General features: G+C 36.0%; 1 long non-coding RNA gene across 1 annotated transcript in view; it reads left to right on the forward strand.

The window, feature by feature from the left end:
• The window catches only part of LOC148216630 (uncharacterized), a 55,081-nt gene extending 43,247 nt beyond the window's left edge, over window positions 1–11,834 (forward strand). Inside the window, exon 4 of the long non-coding RNA XR_015795048.1 lies at window positions 11,385–11,834. This is a non-coding gene — a long non-coding RNA (uncharacterized LOC148216630). The remainder of the gene's footprint in view (window positions 1–11,384) is intronic.
• Window positions 11,835–18,424: the final 6,590 nt, after the last annotated feature.

The raw sequence follows: 18,424 nt of genomic DNA on the forward strand, positions 1-18,424 counted from the left end.
CTCACCTTGAATACTCCATTTCTGGGCATCACAATTTAAGAAAGATGGAAAGGCAGTAAAGATCATCAGAGGAGTGGAAACCAAGTCTTACAAGGAGAGATTACAGAACAGGATATATTTAGCACTGAGAAGCAAAAACTGAGGAAGTAATTACTGAGGAGATAATGAGCTGCTCTTCACAGGATGTTTTCAGGCAGAGGTTGGATATCCATCTATGAATCTGATTCAGTCTACATTCCTCCGCTTAGCAGGATGCACTTAGTGGATTTGAAAGGCTAAATCAGTGTTTTTCAAACTTGACAGCTGTAAGCTGTGTGGACTTCAACTCCCAGCATGTTGGCTGGGGAATTCTGGGAGTTGAAGTCCACATAGCTTAAAGTTGCCAACTTTGAAAAACACTGGGTTAAATGATTCCTTCTAATGCTATGATTCTATGATTTCATGCTTGAAATGTACAACTGGACACTATGATGAAAACCTCCTCCCCAAAATATAAATAGCTAAAGACATCCAAACATAATTTGGCTTAAAGCAAATACTGAGCCACATGGCAAGGACTGCTAACTTGTAATGGAGTTATATGCATATGTGCAAATTTCTTCTCTTGAAAACCCATTCAATGATAGGTTAAAGGTACCTACCTTGGACTAAATGCATGGTTTCTTAATTTGAAGGGACCAAACTGCCACCCTTGGATTATTTCATTAAGGTATATCCTGTCTTTCCTCCCAGGAGCTCAAGACAGCATATCTAGCATTTCTGCCTCCCTTTTTTTTTTTTTGTTTCTTTCCCCAACAGCAAAACCTCTATGAGTAGTTTGGGCTGAGAGAGACAGGGACTTACCCAAAGCCACTCCATGGAAATCAGAATAAAACTTACACATTTATTGAAGGCATACTGAAAATATTACACCAAGGGTGGCTTGGGCATAATTAGAAACTATGTCCATTTGAAAGTCCCTAGGCAGAGCTTTACTCTAAGAGACAAAGGGACCATGTAGCATAGTATTCAGTTTCCAAAAGTGGATGGTCATGACCCTCCAGGCCCTGTGCACATATGTATAACATAACTGAATGCAATACACATACGATATGATTATTTTACATGCATAATTCCTGGTTGAAAGGTGCATTTAGAAGCTATTGGGATTGCAATGCTTCAGTCCTCTGTTTTTAAAATGTTTTTGTAAGCTTTTGTAACTGCGTTTTAATAAGCCAGAATTGCACCATTATTATGCTTAGGAAAAAAGAATAGCATAATGCACACTCCACCAGGAAATATTCTTCCAAGTGTATTCCACCCAGCTACAGCAGAACAATAGCTTCCTCCTTTGCAACCTCTTTATTATTCAAACAATAGAAATTTCTTTGCTTCACCAGGTTCTTGAAAACAATTACATAGTCCTTGATTGTTTCTATCGCATTGCTAGAGAAAGGAGACCAGTGATGCAGTTAGGTAAATTTAGGATCTGTACTTAATGGCTTTTCAGTCAGAGAATGATTGAAGTCTTATGGGGCAACATGGAAAGGAGATTGTGGTGCTTACTAATAATCACGTCATCTTAATAAATTCAGAATAGGATCAGTTTCAGACAGCACCATGATAATTTCTAAGAATGATCTACAACTGATAATATAAAAGCATTCTAAACCTATGAAAATGCCTTAAACTGATTCATATTATCAGTCACTCAGCTCAACATCATCACTTTAGGTTCTCCAAGTTTCAGAAGAGCTTTCCAAAATGTTGGACCTAAGGAGGGGCTTGGGATATTTTGTATGTAAGTATATGTGCGCTACCACTGAACTATAACCAGTTTCTCTATACCTCATGGGAAGAAGTAATGAAGTATGTCAGAAACAAGATGGGAAATACGAAAAGATAAACACAATCTAAAGAAGAATCATTAACTGATATTTTAAAAGGGCAAAGGAAGTAGAATGTTGTGCAACTGTACTTTGGTGTCAAGGCAGATTCAAAGTGTTGGTTATAACATTCAACGCCCTAAACAACTTGGGACCAAGATGCTCTGCTTCACCTTTATACAATCAGTTGTTCACTGAGATCATCTGGGGAGGTCCTTCTACAAGTACCAAGAACTGCTGAAGGCTATCTGGTGGTTATTTATAAATAGATCTTCTGTGTGGTGGTGCTCATCCTAGCAAGCACAGCCAGAGATAAGAAATTATGATGACTGTACTTCAAAAATATGCCCTGGCTTGGCTTAAGACATCAATAGGCAGGTATAGATCTTCTCCTATGTGGTGGCATTCATTATCAGCTATCAGTTGTGTTCTTCATTGTTGTTCTTTCAAGTTATCTTCTGTTTCCAAATCATCTTTTTGCACATTGCAGCAGCTAGGACTTTCTGCTAACCATAGTTGAAGTACTTGATTGTTAGCATTTTGGTGTAAAAGCTACTGAGACATTTCAATTGGCTTTTGCTTTGAATTTCAGTTCTTTTGAACTTTTACTGCAGAATGAAATATATGATTTTGTGTTTATTGGCCTGCATGGATACCGTGTGATTGAAAGCAAGTTTTTCTCACTTGTTTTGTGTTCTGGATATAATTTTATTCAGTATGACAATCTTTTCTTTCATTCATTGGATGGCGCACAGTTTGAATTATTCTTCTCAAATGTCATATAATACCACTGTAAAATGAAAACAAGTGCACACACACCAAAAAATGTGAAGTATGTCTTTGCCTACAAAACACATGCCTTATTCTGGGTGTTCCCTCACTATTAATATATAATGCAATCTTCTTGCTTGACATAAGGATGATATCTTTTGCTGTGCTTCACAAAGTAAGCGATCTTAAGTTGTGTTACCTCATTTGTTTTTTGTCTCAGTATCTGATATTGTAAGATGCTAATGGGAAAGAGCTGAAAAAACAATTGCTGTCAACATTTAGAATTAAATCTGTTTTGTTTTAATCTTACATAAATTTGGTGTTTATTTATAGAAGTGGAAGTTAAAAATATGTAGACAAATTCAGTTGTCTGTTTCTTTTGTATTTTACTCTTAATATAAAAAAATGTTAGCATAAACAGGGTTAATAGTTTACAATATATATCTTTAGATAGCTGCTTCCATTTTTAGAATGCATCCTGTAACTTGTAGGAAGAATTTCTGAATCACAAGCTAAGTATTGACTCATGCCCTAGAGTTAGGCACAAGAAAGGGATTCATTAAGAATATTATTAATCAGTGATTAATTAACTTAAAAGTAACTAAATAACTCACTTTCCCTAGTACATCTGAAGCTGTGAAACTATGTATGCTATCATCTATCTTGCTCATCTAAGCCATGTGTATTTCCATAGTGTACATTTTTAAACATAACTTCACCCAAAGCTCTTAAAAACAAACAAGCAAACAAAGAAGCAAACAATACCAACAATTATTTGTCTACCATTTGCATCATATCATTTGCAGGTAGTCCTCGCTTAACGTCCATTTGTTCAGTGACTGTTTGAAGTTATGATGGTGCTAAATGAAGGGACTTACAACTGGTCCTCTAAGTTCTGGCTGTTGCACTGCCTCCGTGGTCATGTGAACAAATTTCAGGCCCACTCAGGCCCACCCGCATTTACAACTGCCACCCACCTACCCGCTGTCACCAGCTGCCCCTGCTGCCTGGCCCTACCCATTGCTGCAAGGCCCACCACACTGCACACCACTGGCTGGGGCCTTCTTTCATGCCACCTTCTTTCATGTTGGTGCAGTGGGAGCTTCTTTTGCATGCCCGCTAGGGCCTCCATTTGCAAGTTGGCCAGGGCCTCATTCATGTCCTGCCCAGGGGCCTTCTTTGTGAAAGAAGCCTGATGCATAAAAGAAGGATCTGGCTGCATTGGCATGGAAGAAGGACCCTTCTAGCTGGGGCCTTCTTACATGCTGGTGTAACCAGGGCCTTCTTTGAGCACCAGACTTCTTTTGTGAAAGAAGGCCCTGGCTGGTACACAAATGGAAGCCCTGGGCAAGGTACAAATGGAGACCTGGCTGGGGCATGAACAAAGGTCCTGGGCAGGTGCAAACAGAGGCCATGGCTGGGTGCAAATGGAGTCCCTGAGCAAGCCATGAATGGAGGCCCTGGGCAGGGCACAAATGGAGGCCCAGGCAGGGTACAAATGGAAGTCCTGGCTGGCATGCGAGGGAAGCCCTGGCTATACCTGTGTGAAAGAAGGTGGTGTGAAAGAAAGCCACAGCTGATACAGTAGTGGCATGCAGTATGGCAGGCATGGCAGTAGCAGGCAGGGTTGGGTGTTGGGGGCAGTTGGCAGCAGGTAGGTGGGTGACCAAAACGGCAGATATGGGGGGGGAGATAGACAGGTGGGGAGAGTTCAAGAGGAGGCAGAGGAAGCAGCCCCTTACCTAACTGAGGCTCAAGACTGGGAGGGACCAAGCCGGGAATGGCTTGGACTGGGGAAGGTCCTTGCCTAATGACCGGTGGGATTCAGTTAACAACTGCAGTGGGGGCTGCCAGGATTGCTGTTGGTAAGTTATGTGGTCACGTGATGTTGTGCTTTATGACTGCATCACCTATTGTTGGAAATTCAGGTCCCAATTACCGTCATTAACCAAGGACTACCTGTATTACTTTTTTCAGAGTTTTGATTCAGGAAAGATGAATATTAGTGTGCTTTATGTTAGAATTAATCCCACTGCAAACTTGGGCAGAATTACAATGCTTAAGGATATTGCCAGCATAATTAGCTTATATTATTATCCCAGCTAGGGGTGTCAGTGTTCAAGGATGGTTCTAAGAAAGGAACACATGAACATCTCCTCCAGCATGTAAGGTTGGAAAGAAATAAGAAGATTGGTGCTGGATGAGCTCTGTTCCCTGCCAGAACTTTTTCTATATACAGTAGTCTGTTTCCCAGAATGTCTAGCTGGACAGTTATGTATCTCATAAATTAATTCTTATGATTTCCCTTTGTGAGAGCCATCTATCATTTATTCCTACCCTTTACCTCTTTTTTGCTTCTTACCAAGTATGCAGTCCCTAAGAGAAATGTCCACTCATTCCATGACTATTATATTTATTCAAAAGCTTTCTGTGAGGATCTGATCAACCCATTTTTGAAAGTTCAAGTAAGAAGCATCTACTAGTTCATCCCTTTACTCATCCAGATAATCTCAAATAAATTATTATACAGTATTTATCTTGACAAAACTCTGCTTATTCTTCTTCAGCAGAATACTTATCCAGAGCAAATACTAAGGTAACTAGACTGTAATTTCCTATATTACCTTCAAAAACTGGTGTTACATTGGCTTTCTTCCAAATTTCTTATACAGTGGCCACTCTTAGAGATAATGCAAATATTTTAATTAGAATAAGAATGCTTTCACATTTGAATTATTTAAAAACCTGCAAGTGGATACCATCCAAATCTGGTAATTAATTTATCTTTAATTGGTAAAGAAAAGAGAATTTCATCTCATCACCATATCTGGCTCAGACTTTATATCCCCTTTCTGAACCGTTCACTTCCATGGGGAAAACAGACACCAACAATTAAATCAAATTTCCCTGAGGAATATTATTCTTATTTTTAAATTTCTAAACCTCAGGACTGAAACTTGTGTGGTAGTAGATGAAACAACATTAGCACTTCTTGCCTAGTTTTTATTGTCGGGTCTTTTGCTGGTTGTCTGCCTCCATTTCTTCTAGAATTAACAAAGACAACTTCCGTTGAGCCCTGCAGCAGACGGGGGCTGTAAGAAAGCAAAGGTTAAGCTGGGATAGAGCATAGGAAATAGCAGGCTATTTGGCTAAAACACATATTGGCTGAGATTCCATTAACCAGGATTTTGAAACATGTATTGTCAGGTAACCCAAAATGCTTGTACTTGCACACTGAGCTAAGCCTAAACCTAACAAGCTACATTAAGAGTTAGCATGATACGTGAATGTAGCTTTACAAAGGAGTAAGACATAGCTGGATTTATTTCTGAAAGAATGTGCTGTTAAATGTACTGTAGAGATCTCTAGCTTTCATATTCGGAAGCTCTGCTGGGTTGCCTGGAAAAAAAAAACATTAAAATACAAGATTTCTTGTTAAACATGCATGAAGCCTGATGTTATAAATGGCCTGTATGTGGGAAATACCAATAATTTAAATAAAGCTGCATAATTGCATTATTTAAAATATAGCTAGGAATGAAGACTTTCTAAAACATGTATCAACACCTGATCAGAGCGACTTCTGCTATATAACGCCTAAAAGATCACGTACTTTTATACTGATTTACACATCCCAAGGATTCCAGTAAGTCACTTGGAACAAAGCAAGACTTCTAATCTTAGCACACAAATCATAAGGTATTCAGCTTATTAAAAAAAATGATATGATACATCTTTTTCCCACTGGGTATAAAACCAATTAAGACTACCCAATTTTTCACCAGGAAAAAATGGCCCAAGAGAAGGAAATTAAGTATTCCAACACACCACAGCTTCACTGTTTTTGATATGAAGCTCCTTGCAGTTACTTTTCATTTTAAGGGGAAAAAAGTGTTACATGGATCTGCTATTTAACATCTACTTTGGTCTTTATACAGGTTACAACATGTAAATGATTTGTTTATTGAGTAATATATATTGCATGTTTTAATGGACTTTAAGTATTAATTGTAATTTATGAATTTGCACTTCTTAATAGCCATTTATGATCTGCTTATATGATTTATGTGAAAAATAAAATATATATTATTGAGATGAAACAAAGTCAGTATTAAGATTTGGTCATCATCAACTTGGCCTCATTGTGGCTTTAAATATACCATTCTTTGTATAACAATGTGCAAATTTTCACTTGTACCTACTGGATCATAAATGCCTTTAGATTTAAATAATCTATTCAAAAGTATCAATGCTCCATTAAACTCTCCCCATCCATTCTTATTCATGGTTTCTCTATTCTTTTGGAGAAAGTCCAGCTTAGATTCCACCTACAATTTGATCAGCTGTTCTAATGAAGGCAAATTACTATTAAATCTATTTCATGAATTCCTAGCTGCTCAAGAAGTTCTAACGTAAATATTATTTAGGAGCTAAATAAACCAAACTGAACCTGGTAGGTCAGTTCCTAAAGTTTCTAAATAACTGCTTGTCACTATGATTGGAATAAACCATCCTTTGCTTAGATTATTTGCTTGGCTCATGAAGAATTCAACTGTAGTAATTGTTACTTTTTTGTTCAAGCCTTTCTTCATGGCTTGGTTGCTTTGTGCTTTCTACCCTCAGTTTCATTTTTTTTTTTTTTTTGCCCTCCCATTTTCTTTAGACTTATTTTTTGTTATTGAATGCTACTAAGTATGTTTGGGGAAAAATATCAATAAGGTAACTATGAAATTTAATTTAATTTTATCTTATTTTATTTGCAGAAACGAATGAGCATCTTTGGGAGTAGCATTTACATTTCACTCACACACACATCAGTAGCAATATCTAGTTTGCTATCTCTCCTCTCCTCTTCCTTCCCTCCTCCTCCTTCTTGCCAAACTTGTTTCAAATTATGGCACCTCCATACTGCTATGGTTTCTACTCCTCCACTTCCTTGAAAGCAGCCCGAAATTAATTTGTAATTATTTTTACTGCAGCTAACTCTTGAAACTCAGAAGACACCATGAGTCAGTCAATTCAGTCAATTCAGCTGAGCAATTGGAGAGTGACAAAAATTATTCAGTCACTGCCCCACCCCATTATATCATTCATCTTTTTCTTTCATGGTGCATGCATACATTTGCTGAGCAATTTCTCACAAAAACAAAACAGTTGCAATGGAAGAAGCTGGGTAAGAACTGTGAAGCCAGGACATAATTATTTTCTTACATTTTAAAGGGCTGTGGATTAACTATGGCACAGCAAGTTCCTGAGGAGGATCCTGTCTGGGGTGAGGGTAAAAGCTGGGATGAGCCTAGGAGATGGAAGGCTGTGAAAGTTCCTACTAAGGGAAAGCAGATAACCAAAAGATGTCCAGACTGTTGAACAAAAGAACAGTTGCTGTGAATGCAATTTCAAATAATCCACAGCATAGCTAGGAATAAATGGATTCAATTCTCAGCTATGACCACTGTTGTGGGATCTCAGATCTGGCATCAAACTGTCAAGTAAATTGTAAGGGTGCCTACTGGTGATATATTTTATATTTATAATTTATAAAATACATGTTTTGTAATATTTATAAAATACATATTTAATGTATATAAAATATAAATATTCTTTTATATTTAAAAGGATATAAACTATTATTGACCTCTACCCCAGATCTTCTAAGAAATGTTCTATTTGAACATCGAACAAATTAAAAGGGTTTTATTTCAGATTTCTGGAAGTATGAAGCTGAGAGTTTCTTTGCTTAATAAAACAATAATCACAACAACAAAAGGCTAGTAAAATTCTTCATCATTCATTTTCAAGCTCACAGTTCTTTGGACTGCAAGCCTAATACCTTTATAAAGTTCATATTACTGTCTGCTTCTCCTATGACCTGCAGTTTTCTTCTTCACCAAGGCTATCTTTATTTATTTTTATTTTATTTTATTTTATTTTATTTTATTTTATTTTATTTTATTTTATTATTTTATTTTATTTTATTTTATTTTATTTTATTTTATTTTATTTTATTTTATTTTATTTTATTTTATTTTATTTTATTTTATTTTATTTTATTTGCATCTAGGCTAAACCAGTTCCTTCAATAGAAGCTCTTGTTCTTTCTTGCTCTGCATCTTACAAGAATATTGTCTTAAGATCCTCTCCCTGTTCACTTGTGAAGTTGAATCCAATCAGCTGTGTGACAGAGGAAGCACCATCTGCACAATTTAATTTGTATGAGAAAATTAATAAATCAAATATAGAAAATCTCTGAGAAGAAACAATTGGTTATACAGCTTCTGGGAAAAGATTGACAAGTTAATTTGACAGAAAGCATCCTGTATTCCTTACTCAAACTGATATCTGATAAAATCAGAACTAGAAAGGATTTTAAAAATGGGCTGGGGAATGTCGGTGTCAAGATGGCTTACAAAAATCAATACAAAAGATACAAAGAGTCAACACCAACATATTAAATTGTGCCTAGTAGGCAATTGGCAGCCAGGGCAGAGCTTTAGTACCAATATCATGTAAAACTCATGCTTTTTACTGGTTAGCAGTCTGGCTGCTGCATTTTATGTTGTTTAGTCCACTGCAGTATCTTTTATTCCCAGCATGGTTTCATTGTGAAATATGGAGAAAGAAAGAGTTTGTTGTTCTTCTGGTGTCCAACATATGCCTAATGTGACCTAATACAATTCAGGCTCTGTTTGTGAAAAAAAGCTGGTGCCTACTGATTTTGTAATACAGTTAGTGGCTTTAAGTATAAGGCTTTTTGCAAAAGCAAATCAGATTCACACATAGGCCAGCAGTTATATAGTATCTTGCCTTCAGTTGGACTAAAATGGCATAAATCCAAGTACTTTGATTAAAGTGACTCATAAATCGAGTTGCTCATGTGTAACCCATGAAATATGTAGACAGCAATAAAATTAGAATTTTTGTCTATTTTAGGTTTCTGGTGGTTTTTAAAGTTATGCATGAAGCATTTTTTCCTATTTATCCTTAAATATATATACAAATGATTGATCCATCAGTAAGTCAAAACTTTTATGTATAAGTGAGTACATAGAACTTATTTCAAGTTATCATTTCTTCTGTAAGATTTATTTGATGCAGCAAGATCTTTTTTTCTCTCCCACCCCTTTTTCCACCAAGTCATTGAATAATTTTTAATTTTAGACTATGTTTCCTTGTAAACTAAACTGACTAGCTTAGATTAATTATTATCTAAATTAAATCAACTTTACAATTCAATGAATTCATTCTCAACACATGAGTCCAATTCAGAACTGTGACAAGCTCATTTCAGCCTAAGGGAACTACATCACTTTCTGAAGCTAATACCTAAAAGAAACCAGGAAGATAAAGTTCAATGCTTTTCCAGCAGCTGGCTCTCTAGATGCAGAAACTGATAGTCAGAAAGGAATTTGATATCTAACTTTCACTTGGATTTTCTGAGGTTATTTTTAGCATCTTTTTCTCCCTCATTCTTGGAGGTCTACCTTGTATTCATGTAGCTACAAAATGGCCATTAATTAAAGATGTGATATAAGGAGTTAATTATTTATGGTTTTATAAATAACATTTATATAATTATAAATAAAATAGCATTACAAATAATATATAATTATAAATAAGCCAATAATTTATAGCATTGTTTAGGGTGTCACCCAATAAGAACCTTGAGATAAATTAACTGATATTATGGGTAATTATTATTACATAATTTTTCATTTTCTGAAAATAGAATGTTTCTTGGCTTCAATGGGGCATGCAACTGGATTTTAGATACAATTGCTAAAATGACTGGTGTTGTGGAACACAACTTCCTCAAGTAGAAATCTAAGCACTTAGAAATAAGTTAGCAGTTACCAATCTTTATAAAGTTGAGCCACCTGATCAATACTTCAAGCATTAATACTTAATTTATCACTATCTACATGATACTAACCAAGCAGACAGAGACTAGATACTTGTTTTTTAACCAGGTGGAATTTGCATGCTTTGAAGACAATCCTGCTTAGTATGCATTAAAATAACACAATTCTTGTTATAACTAAAATACATGTGATTGTGGCTAAATATATACCTGACCAACTTAAAGCTGCAGAAAAATATTCCTGGCCATTAGTGAGATCTGAGGATCCAGAGGAATTTGATTTTTCCACTCTGAATTTGATTTTTCAAGATTATTGCTGTGTAGTCAAGCACCGAAGAAGTCCCTTCTCAGTCAGTAATTCTTTGAGTCAAGAAAATTTTGCATGTCTTCTCTGAATAATTATCTAGTAGGTAATGTGGCACAGAGAAATGTGTGGAGAATACTTCAAAATAAATAAACAAACAAACAAACAAACAGGTCTTAATGAATATCATGCTGTTCTAGTTTTTGAAGATTCTGTGCAAGATATATTGGTTTTGAAACTGGCAGTTATTAGCTAGCTGGAGGCAACAATGCAAGTCTTTGAACAATAGTGAGTGTGAACTGTAAAGTTCTTTTTCTGGGACATTTTGATGAACTTTTAAGGCCAAGTGTTTGTATGCCATTGCTGAATTGTTCAGGCAAAAAAAAAAAAAAAAAAAACCTAGGGAAATTCAGTATAAATTAACCTACAGTTCAATTCATAGATATACTTTTTGTTTTGTATTGCAATTCATGCCAAGCTAATATTGACTATATGAGTATGTGTATAAGAGTAGCATGGCTGTTTCAATGAAACACTTTGTTATATTAGTCTATTAACTTCAGCTTTTGAATCATTTTATTCATAGGTCAAGAGAAGTGCAATTGTATAAAATCTGCAGGGAAGCTGGATCAGCATCATGGAAATGAATTCCATATTCATGAAATGAGTACAGTGATACTATTAGAACTGCCATGTAAACAGCTGCCCTGATTCCTTTATTTCAATATTCAATTTGATTATGTCTATGCAGTCTTGGACCTTATGCCTTGCTTATATGTACTTTTGGCATTATTCTGTTATTATTATACTATATTCTGGTAATAGAGCATGCCACATGATCCTCTAGATAGTGGTGACACAATGACTTTCCTTTTGACTTACTGAATCCCATGTAAGAACCTCTCAGAATATTATTTATTTAGACTGATGTGAATGGAGGTAAATTTTTTTTTGAAAATGTTAAGAATGCTGCCACATTTCACGCACACAAATGGAAATAGGTTTAGATTTATGCGAATAGAAGTACTGTAAGTTTATTTTAAAAATTGTTAAAAATAGTGCCAAATTTCATTTTAAAAATTGAATTTAGCTTCCAAATTGCAGTTCTGTTAAAGCAGAGTAGTGTTTCAATACATCTGGCACAATCAACAATAGTTGTAGCTTTATGTATAGTCATTCATTCCTACCCTTGTTGTGGTTCCTCCTCATCCTTTCAACAGGATGGTGATAAATTGTGAAGCATACTTGCCTTTTCATTTTGGGTCTGAATAATACAGGAATATTTTATTTATCCTTACACCATAAAACCATACAATCATGTGACTGTGAATCAACAATATATAATGAAAAAAACATTAATAATCAAACATCTGGCTAAGGAGTTGGAGGGGAAGAAACAAGTAGCAGCTTCAGATATGTCCACACATGATGTTTCCCCATTTGTTTCCTGTCCAGCCTTCCTTTTTGTAGAGCAGTCCTTCTCCTCCAGCTGTGCCTCATTGATTCTTGTAACTCAGAATGCATTACCAAAAAAACAAAACAAAAACACCTCAGGTTCTTAGCAGGATCTTAATAGGATGAGAGGTCTTCTCACAAGGAAAGATCTGGAGCACTCAGCCAACACATGAAAGGGAATGATAATAATAATAGTAATAACAAATCTTATTACAAAAAGTAGTCCGGATCTCCCCCATGTTGTAGAAACATTGACTCCAAGGAATAAAAAGATTTTTGTTATAGCCATTGCCATGGTCATTCATTCTGAAAATGTTATCACCTCCTCTCCACGTTCAAAACAGTGTATTAGTGAACTGCTAACCATTCTCCTTTTCTGCTTTTTATAGTGAGCTACCTGGGGATCATGCAGTGTAAGAATTAGGAAGGTAGGAAGCAATTTGCCAGCCTTAATGTCTTTGGCTCTGTATTTTCTTAAATTTCTTAACTTTTAGTGCCTTATGAATGGCACAGCATATTCCCCATTATGTGCTAGCAGTGGCAAGTGTATACCTTCATTTTTAGCATTTAATTAATTCACTTCTCAGCTCAGCATTCAAAGAACTAGGTTTTGGTGGTGGCTGCCCTGATGGATTTATCAGCTTGGATTACTGTGTCATATTTTCTGCAAATATTTTGTGCTCCTCATTAAAAACAATGAAGTGTGAGTGTTGCATTTGTATGATGTAAGTCACAGCTAGGATCCTGTCCTATGAGCTATCCTATGATAGTTTGAGTTTATTGCTACAGAGAGAAGTGGGAGAGAGATTTATTGCAACATTTTAAGATTATAATGTGTGCTATCCTTCAAAAAAAAGGTACGCCTGATATGTAGCTAGAAGAGAAACTAAAAGTCAGAGCTAATATTGTAACTCTTTGCTGATTTAATCCCCTGAGGAAGTAAGTGCATGAGTGAATCAAGCATAGTTTTGCAAACTTCTGCCTCTTGGTGGGTCCTGAATAGATTTCACTCTCTATTTTCTATCAGATCATAGAGAGGATAGTGTTGCCCTTAGGCATCCAGCCAGCTGCTGCACAGAAGCTGTGCCAAGCTCATACGCTCTTTCCTTTGACTGGCCCAGGACAGCATTCTTGCTCGCATGAAATTGCTGAGAGACATCGTCTCTTTCTTTTGCAGCTGCTTCTTCCTTTTCCCAGATGTCCCCTTTCAAAAGGCTGCTACGCCTTGGTCCACCAGGAATACCTAGGCTCATGCCTAATGAAATCTAAACAGATGCATCAGAGATCCAATTCAAACAACCCAGTTCAAATAAATAACTCATCAGGGGATATGTGGTCTTCAGTCAAGTACATTAGACACAATTGCTGGATTCTTTTTAAAAATATGAGAGTCTGTTCAGTGAAATCTCAATTTAGCAAACCATTGGGGGAAAGGAGTGTCCACTAAATGAAAATGTCCACTAGCTACAAATTTACATCACTAATGCAATTTCTATCATTTCTGAGGTTATGTAATTGTCATGTTATTTCATTAGCATCAATTTATGTCATCTGCATCCATATACATTATTTGCACCAATGGCATAACTGAAACAAATTATCTTGCAGGTAACCAATATCAGTATAGCCAACGATAAGAAATCAGTGAAACATGAATAAGCATGAAGAGTATGAGCAGACATCAAACAAAACAACCCCCTCAAGCACTCCTGCAGGCAGGCAGGCAGGCAGGCAGGCAGGCAGGCAGGCAGGCAGGCAGGCAGGCAGGAAGGAAGGAAGGAAGGAAGGAAGGAAGGAAGGAAGGAAGGAAGGAAGGAAGGAAGGAAGGAAGGAAGGCAGGAAGGCAGGAAGGAAGGCAGGAAGGCAGGCAGGCAGGCAGGCAGGCAGGCAGGCAGGCAGGCAGGCAGGCAGGCAGGCAGGAAACTTAATCCACTTCTATTCCACATGCCATGATTTCCATGAAATCATTTCCTGATTTCCTGTGCAAGGAAATTGATTCTCTGATCTGAAAGAAAGAAATGCTAACATAGAAAATTTGCATATAATATTGCCAATGTTGTATCACTGTACTTTGCACAACTTTTGATGTCATGTATTTTGCAAATGAATTTATAACTCAACAATGAAGCAAAATGTCACCAGAAACTTGAGAAATTATTGTCATTATTGAAATGTAAGATGCTCAAATACATTTGTTGTGAGAGGCTGAACATATTGTTTGGTTGGTTTAAAAGTATTTCATTTGAAATAAGACACAATAAACATAATGTATAATATAATACAGTTCAACACCCACTTTTTTTTTTAAAAAAGGAGCTTTATTTAAAAATAATTTTAATTTTATTATAATTCATTACAGTATTACAGAACAAAATTTACTCTAAATTTTATTTAATTTATTTTACTGAAACCCATTATAATATTATGGTACAAACCATTTCTTCCAATGGTTCATTATACAGAGGTAACATATATAGTCTCCTTCCTTTGGTGGTGGGGGGAAGGGGCAGCTAAGCCTGAAAGCCCTTTATGCCATTGTCTGATTATTCTGCATACTGATATCTGCAAATTATACTTGTGTGATTTATTCAATATCTTAAACATACAAAATATTCAAAGTAAAAACATAGCCTTGTGGGAAAATGCCCAATTTCATCTGATTTTGCATAAAAGCTATAATTCAGTGGAAGTATATAATCACCAGCTGTTTCTGTGTGAAGCCACCACAGACACTGTGACACAGCACAGAATAGATCTTGAAAGATACATTACAGCTATAGCACACACACACACACACACACACAATATTCACTCCAAGCTCCGAAGAAGGAAAGATTTTGGAGTCAGCTGACAAAGATCAATGGTGTTATAACTAAAATGTTTGCACAATTGATAGCAATTTTTTTTCTTTTTTTCCTGGAATGGAAACATAAAAATCTGAGTAAGAAGACATTACCTAAACGTGTTTGGCAAATCTTACTTTTCATTTCATTTATCTTGAAGTGTCAGCCCTTCGAGATAGGCATGGTCAAAAAACAGGCATGACAGGGATTCTGGAAATGCTTTTTCTTGTAGTAAGATAGAATAGAGAGTCAGTTTGGTGTAGTGGTTAAGATAGCAGTCTAGAAACTGAGAGACTGTGAGGTCTAGTCCCAACTTAGGCATGAAGCCAGCTGGGGGACCTTGGGCTAGTCATTCTCTTGTAGCCCTTGGAAGAAGGCAATGGCAAACCACTTCTGAAACCTTGCCAAGAAAACTGCAGGAACTTGTTTAGGCAGTCACCAGGAATCAAAACTGAATCAAAGTCACCCCCCCCCCAAAAAAAAAGAATAACAGAACCTTGAAATTGCTCTCTGTCCCATCTTATACTAAATAAAACCAAGGCAGGATTGTTTTGAGTTTCTTTCTCAAACTTTCCTCTTAAAGTTTTCTCACAGTTCTCTCTTAGCAGTTCACTCATTATTTCCCCGTTTTCAAGGATATTCTTTTATATGATGTCTTTGTAGAAATGCTGCATGTGTCGTAGGTATGTTAAGGCAATAGTGTTCATCATATTTTTATAAAATATTAGTCATTTCAATCAGTTATCTTTGCTCAACCTGCAAGCTCTTTCACTGAGTGGAGTTCAAGAACAACCTTGATCATTGGGAAGGGGATACAAGATTCCCCATTTCTCTGCACCCCTTCCACCACTTATATAGCAGGACCTTTCTAAACCTCTCAAACAGATTTTGGGGAAGCATGGAAAACTGTAAAGAGACTGAAAATGGCTCAAAGAGTAAAAATATTTGACTGAATTAAGACTTTATATGAAGAGAAACCCACATTTTGGATGTGGTACAAATCCATATATAAAATTGTAATCTAGAAATGTAGATCTATTAATTAATTGTAATCTATCCAAACTGAATTAAATTCTGTGCCAGATTTACTTTTAAGGTACAACATTATTTTGTGTATTGAAGTATATTCCTATAACTTGGCCATTCCTCCTAAGATTCTTTCCCGTAACAAGCATAGAGTATCCTTGCAGCATTAGCATGTACAATTTATAAAAAAGGCCTGGCAAGCTCCACATTTTGTGTTATAAGTTTTTCAAATTCTTTAGCTATCTTTTAAGTATAAAATTGTTGCTGCAGTTCTTTCGATACTATGTTAATATTACTTATTTGAAGATACTTGACAGAAATCTCAAAAGGGTTTTATCTTTCTCTTATTAATAATCAAATCTTGCAATCCATACAAATCATTATCTCTCCATTGAGCAAATTTTTCTATTTCCCTTTTTATGAAAACAAACATTTAATAATGAAGCAAAAGGGAATAGACCTAGACTGATGCTTTTTGTGTAATTATCCCAGATTTTCAATACACTGCTTATTATTGCATAATCTTTTATAAACTGTTTCTTAGGTTTTTATAAACTATGTTTTTCATAGCTTTTCCTGAGAGAAAAGTTTTCTGGACAAAGGGATTTTGATGAGGAGATCCAGACAATGTGTTCTGCTATCAGAAAGTATGCTTAAAAAAAATAACTACTGTAAGAATTATTCAAGAGTTTTATGGTTGTATTGAACATGTAGCATTAGATTCTTCTTTCCCTTAATTTCCCTACATATTGTAAGCTAAAGAATGTAAAGTTAGCTTACCTAGCTCACAGGATTAAGGAATAATAACTCAGTACTTCAAGTAACTAGGAAGAAAATGTTAAAATGTGATACAATAATATATAATACAATTTCTATTATAAGTAAAATTTTATGACTGGTCAAACCTTGATTTTTTTTTCTCTCTATGTAAGAGGATGGCACTATGGTATTCAAGAAAAATGTGAAAAGTCACATTCAGAATGATGGCAAGAGTACACTTTCATAGAGGACATTTGGAATCCTTCCTTCCTTCCTTCCTTCCTTCCTTCCTTCCTTCCTTCCTTCCTTCCTTCCTTCCTTCCTTCCTTCCTTCCTTTCTTTCTTTCTTTCTTTCTTTCTTTCTTTCTTTCTTTCTTTCTTTCTTTCTTTCTTTCTTTCTTTCTTTCTTTCTTTCTTTCTTTCTTTCTTTCTTTCTTTCTTTCTTTCTTTCTTTCTTTCTTTCTTTCTTTCTTTCTTTCTTTCTTTCCTGGTATCTGTTTTGTAGGATATAGCATTGTTACAAGGACTGACTAGTAGGCACATCCCACTTCCTGAATTTTCATGTTTAATAATTCTCAATCGCCTCACCTAACTGATTGATAGATAATGATAGATAGATAGATAGATAGATAGATAGATAGATAGATAGATAGATAGATGATAGATAGATAAGAAACAGAACTATTTCCAACCCTTGAAAATACTGAGCTTTTGATTCAAGTTTTGTATAACTGGAGAGCTAAGATATGTGTTTTAGCTTCTAGGCAAAACTTGAGTTGTGCAGCCCTGTGGGAAGTAATACAAAAGAGGGTTGGTGGTACAAAGAGAAGGGCCAAAAACCAACACTTAGCTGGTTTTCTAGCTATTCATGATTGCCTTTCGCATCTGGCACATGGCTCTGATGGTCCAGGCTAGAAGGATGAGATGCTGCCTCCTCTGAATAATATGAGACATGAAAGATGCGTGCTACGCTTTTCTGAAATGCTTTCTCCACAAACACGTTTTTGAACATCCAAAGGAAAGAAGGAAAAGTGTTTTTTTCTTTATTTAGCTATCAAAGTGAGCATAACCTCAAGCCAAATTCCAGCATTTTACCATCTCCAGTCTTGCCCTATTCCCTTCTCCACTTCTAGTTCAGTTAGATTGTGCCAGCATAGAATTTGTGTGAAAAGAATAGATGATCTGTTGCTGTGTTCAATTACCTTCCCTTGCATAGCATAGTGTGTTATGAAAATAAAAGAAAGTGGGAAAAGAAAGAGGACAAGTAAGACCATTTCTTTTTTACCCCCCCCCCACCCGCCATTTTTTAAAAAAATATTTATGGAAGGCACAAGTATGGGGCTCCTATTTTTAAGTCTATAGACTTGAACCTGAATGCCAAGCAGCACTTGGTACAAGTGCAGTCCATGATTCAACAGTTCACACTGGGCATTTCTAGTTTCTTGGTAGTCATTCAGCTTCATATTGTTGAGAGCTTCAGCTTTTTGTGACAAGGCAGAAGTTCTGTTGGACTGCAGGAAACCTCATTTGATTTTTAGTTTAG

The sequence above is a fragment of the Python bivittatus genome, unplaced genomic scaffold (genome assembly GCF_059951505.1).
Source record: "Python bivittatus isolate LINGU-HERP-01145 unplaced genomic scaffold, Pbiv_v1 ctg000080_np1212, whole genome shotgun sequence".
Lineage (NCBI taxonomy): Eukaryota > Metazoa > Chordata > Lepidosauria > Squamata > Pythonidae > Python > Python bivittatus.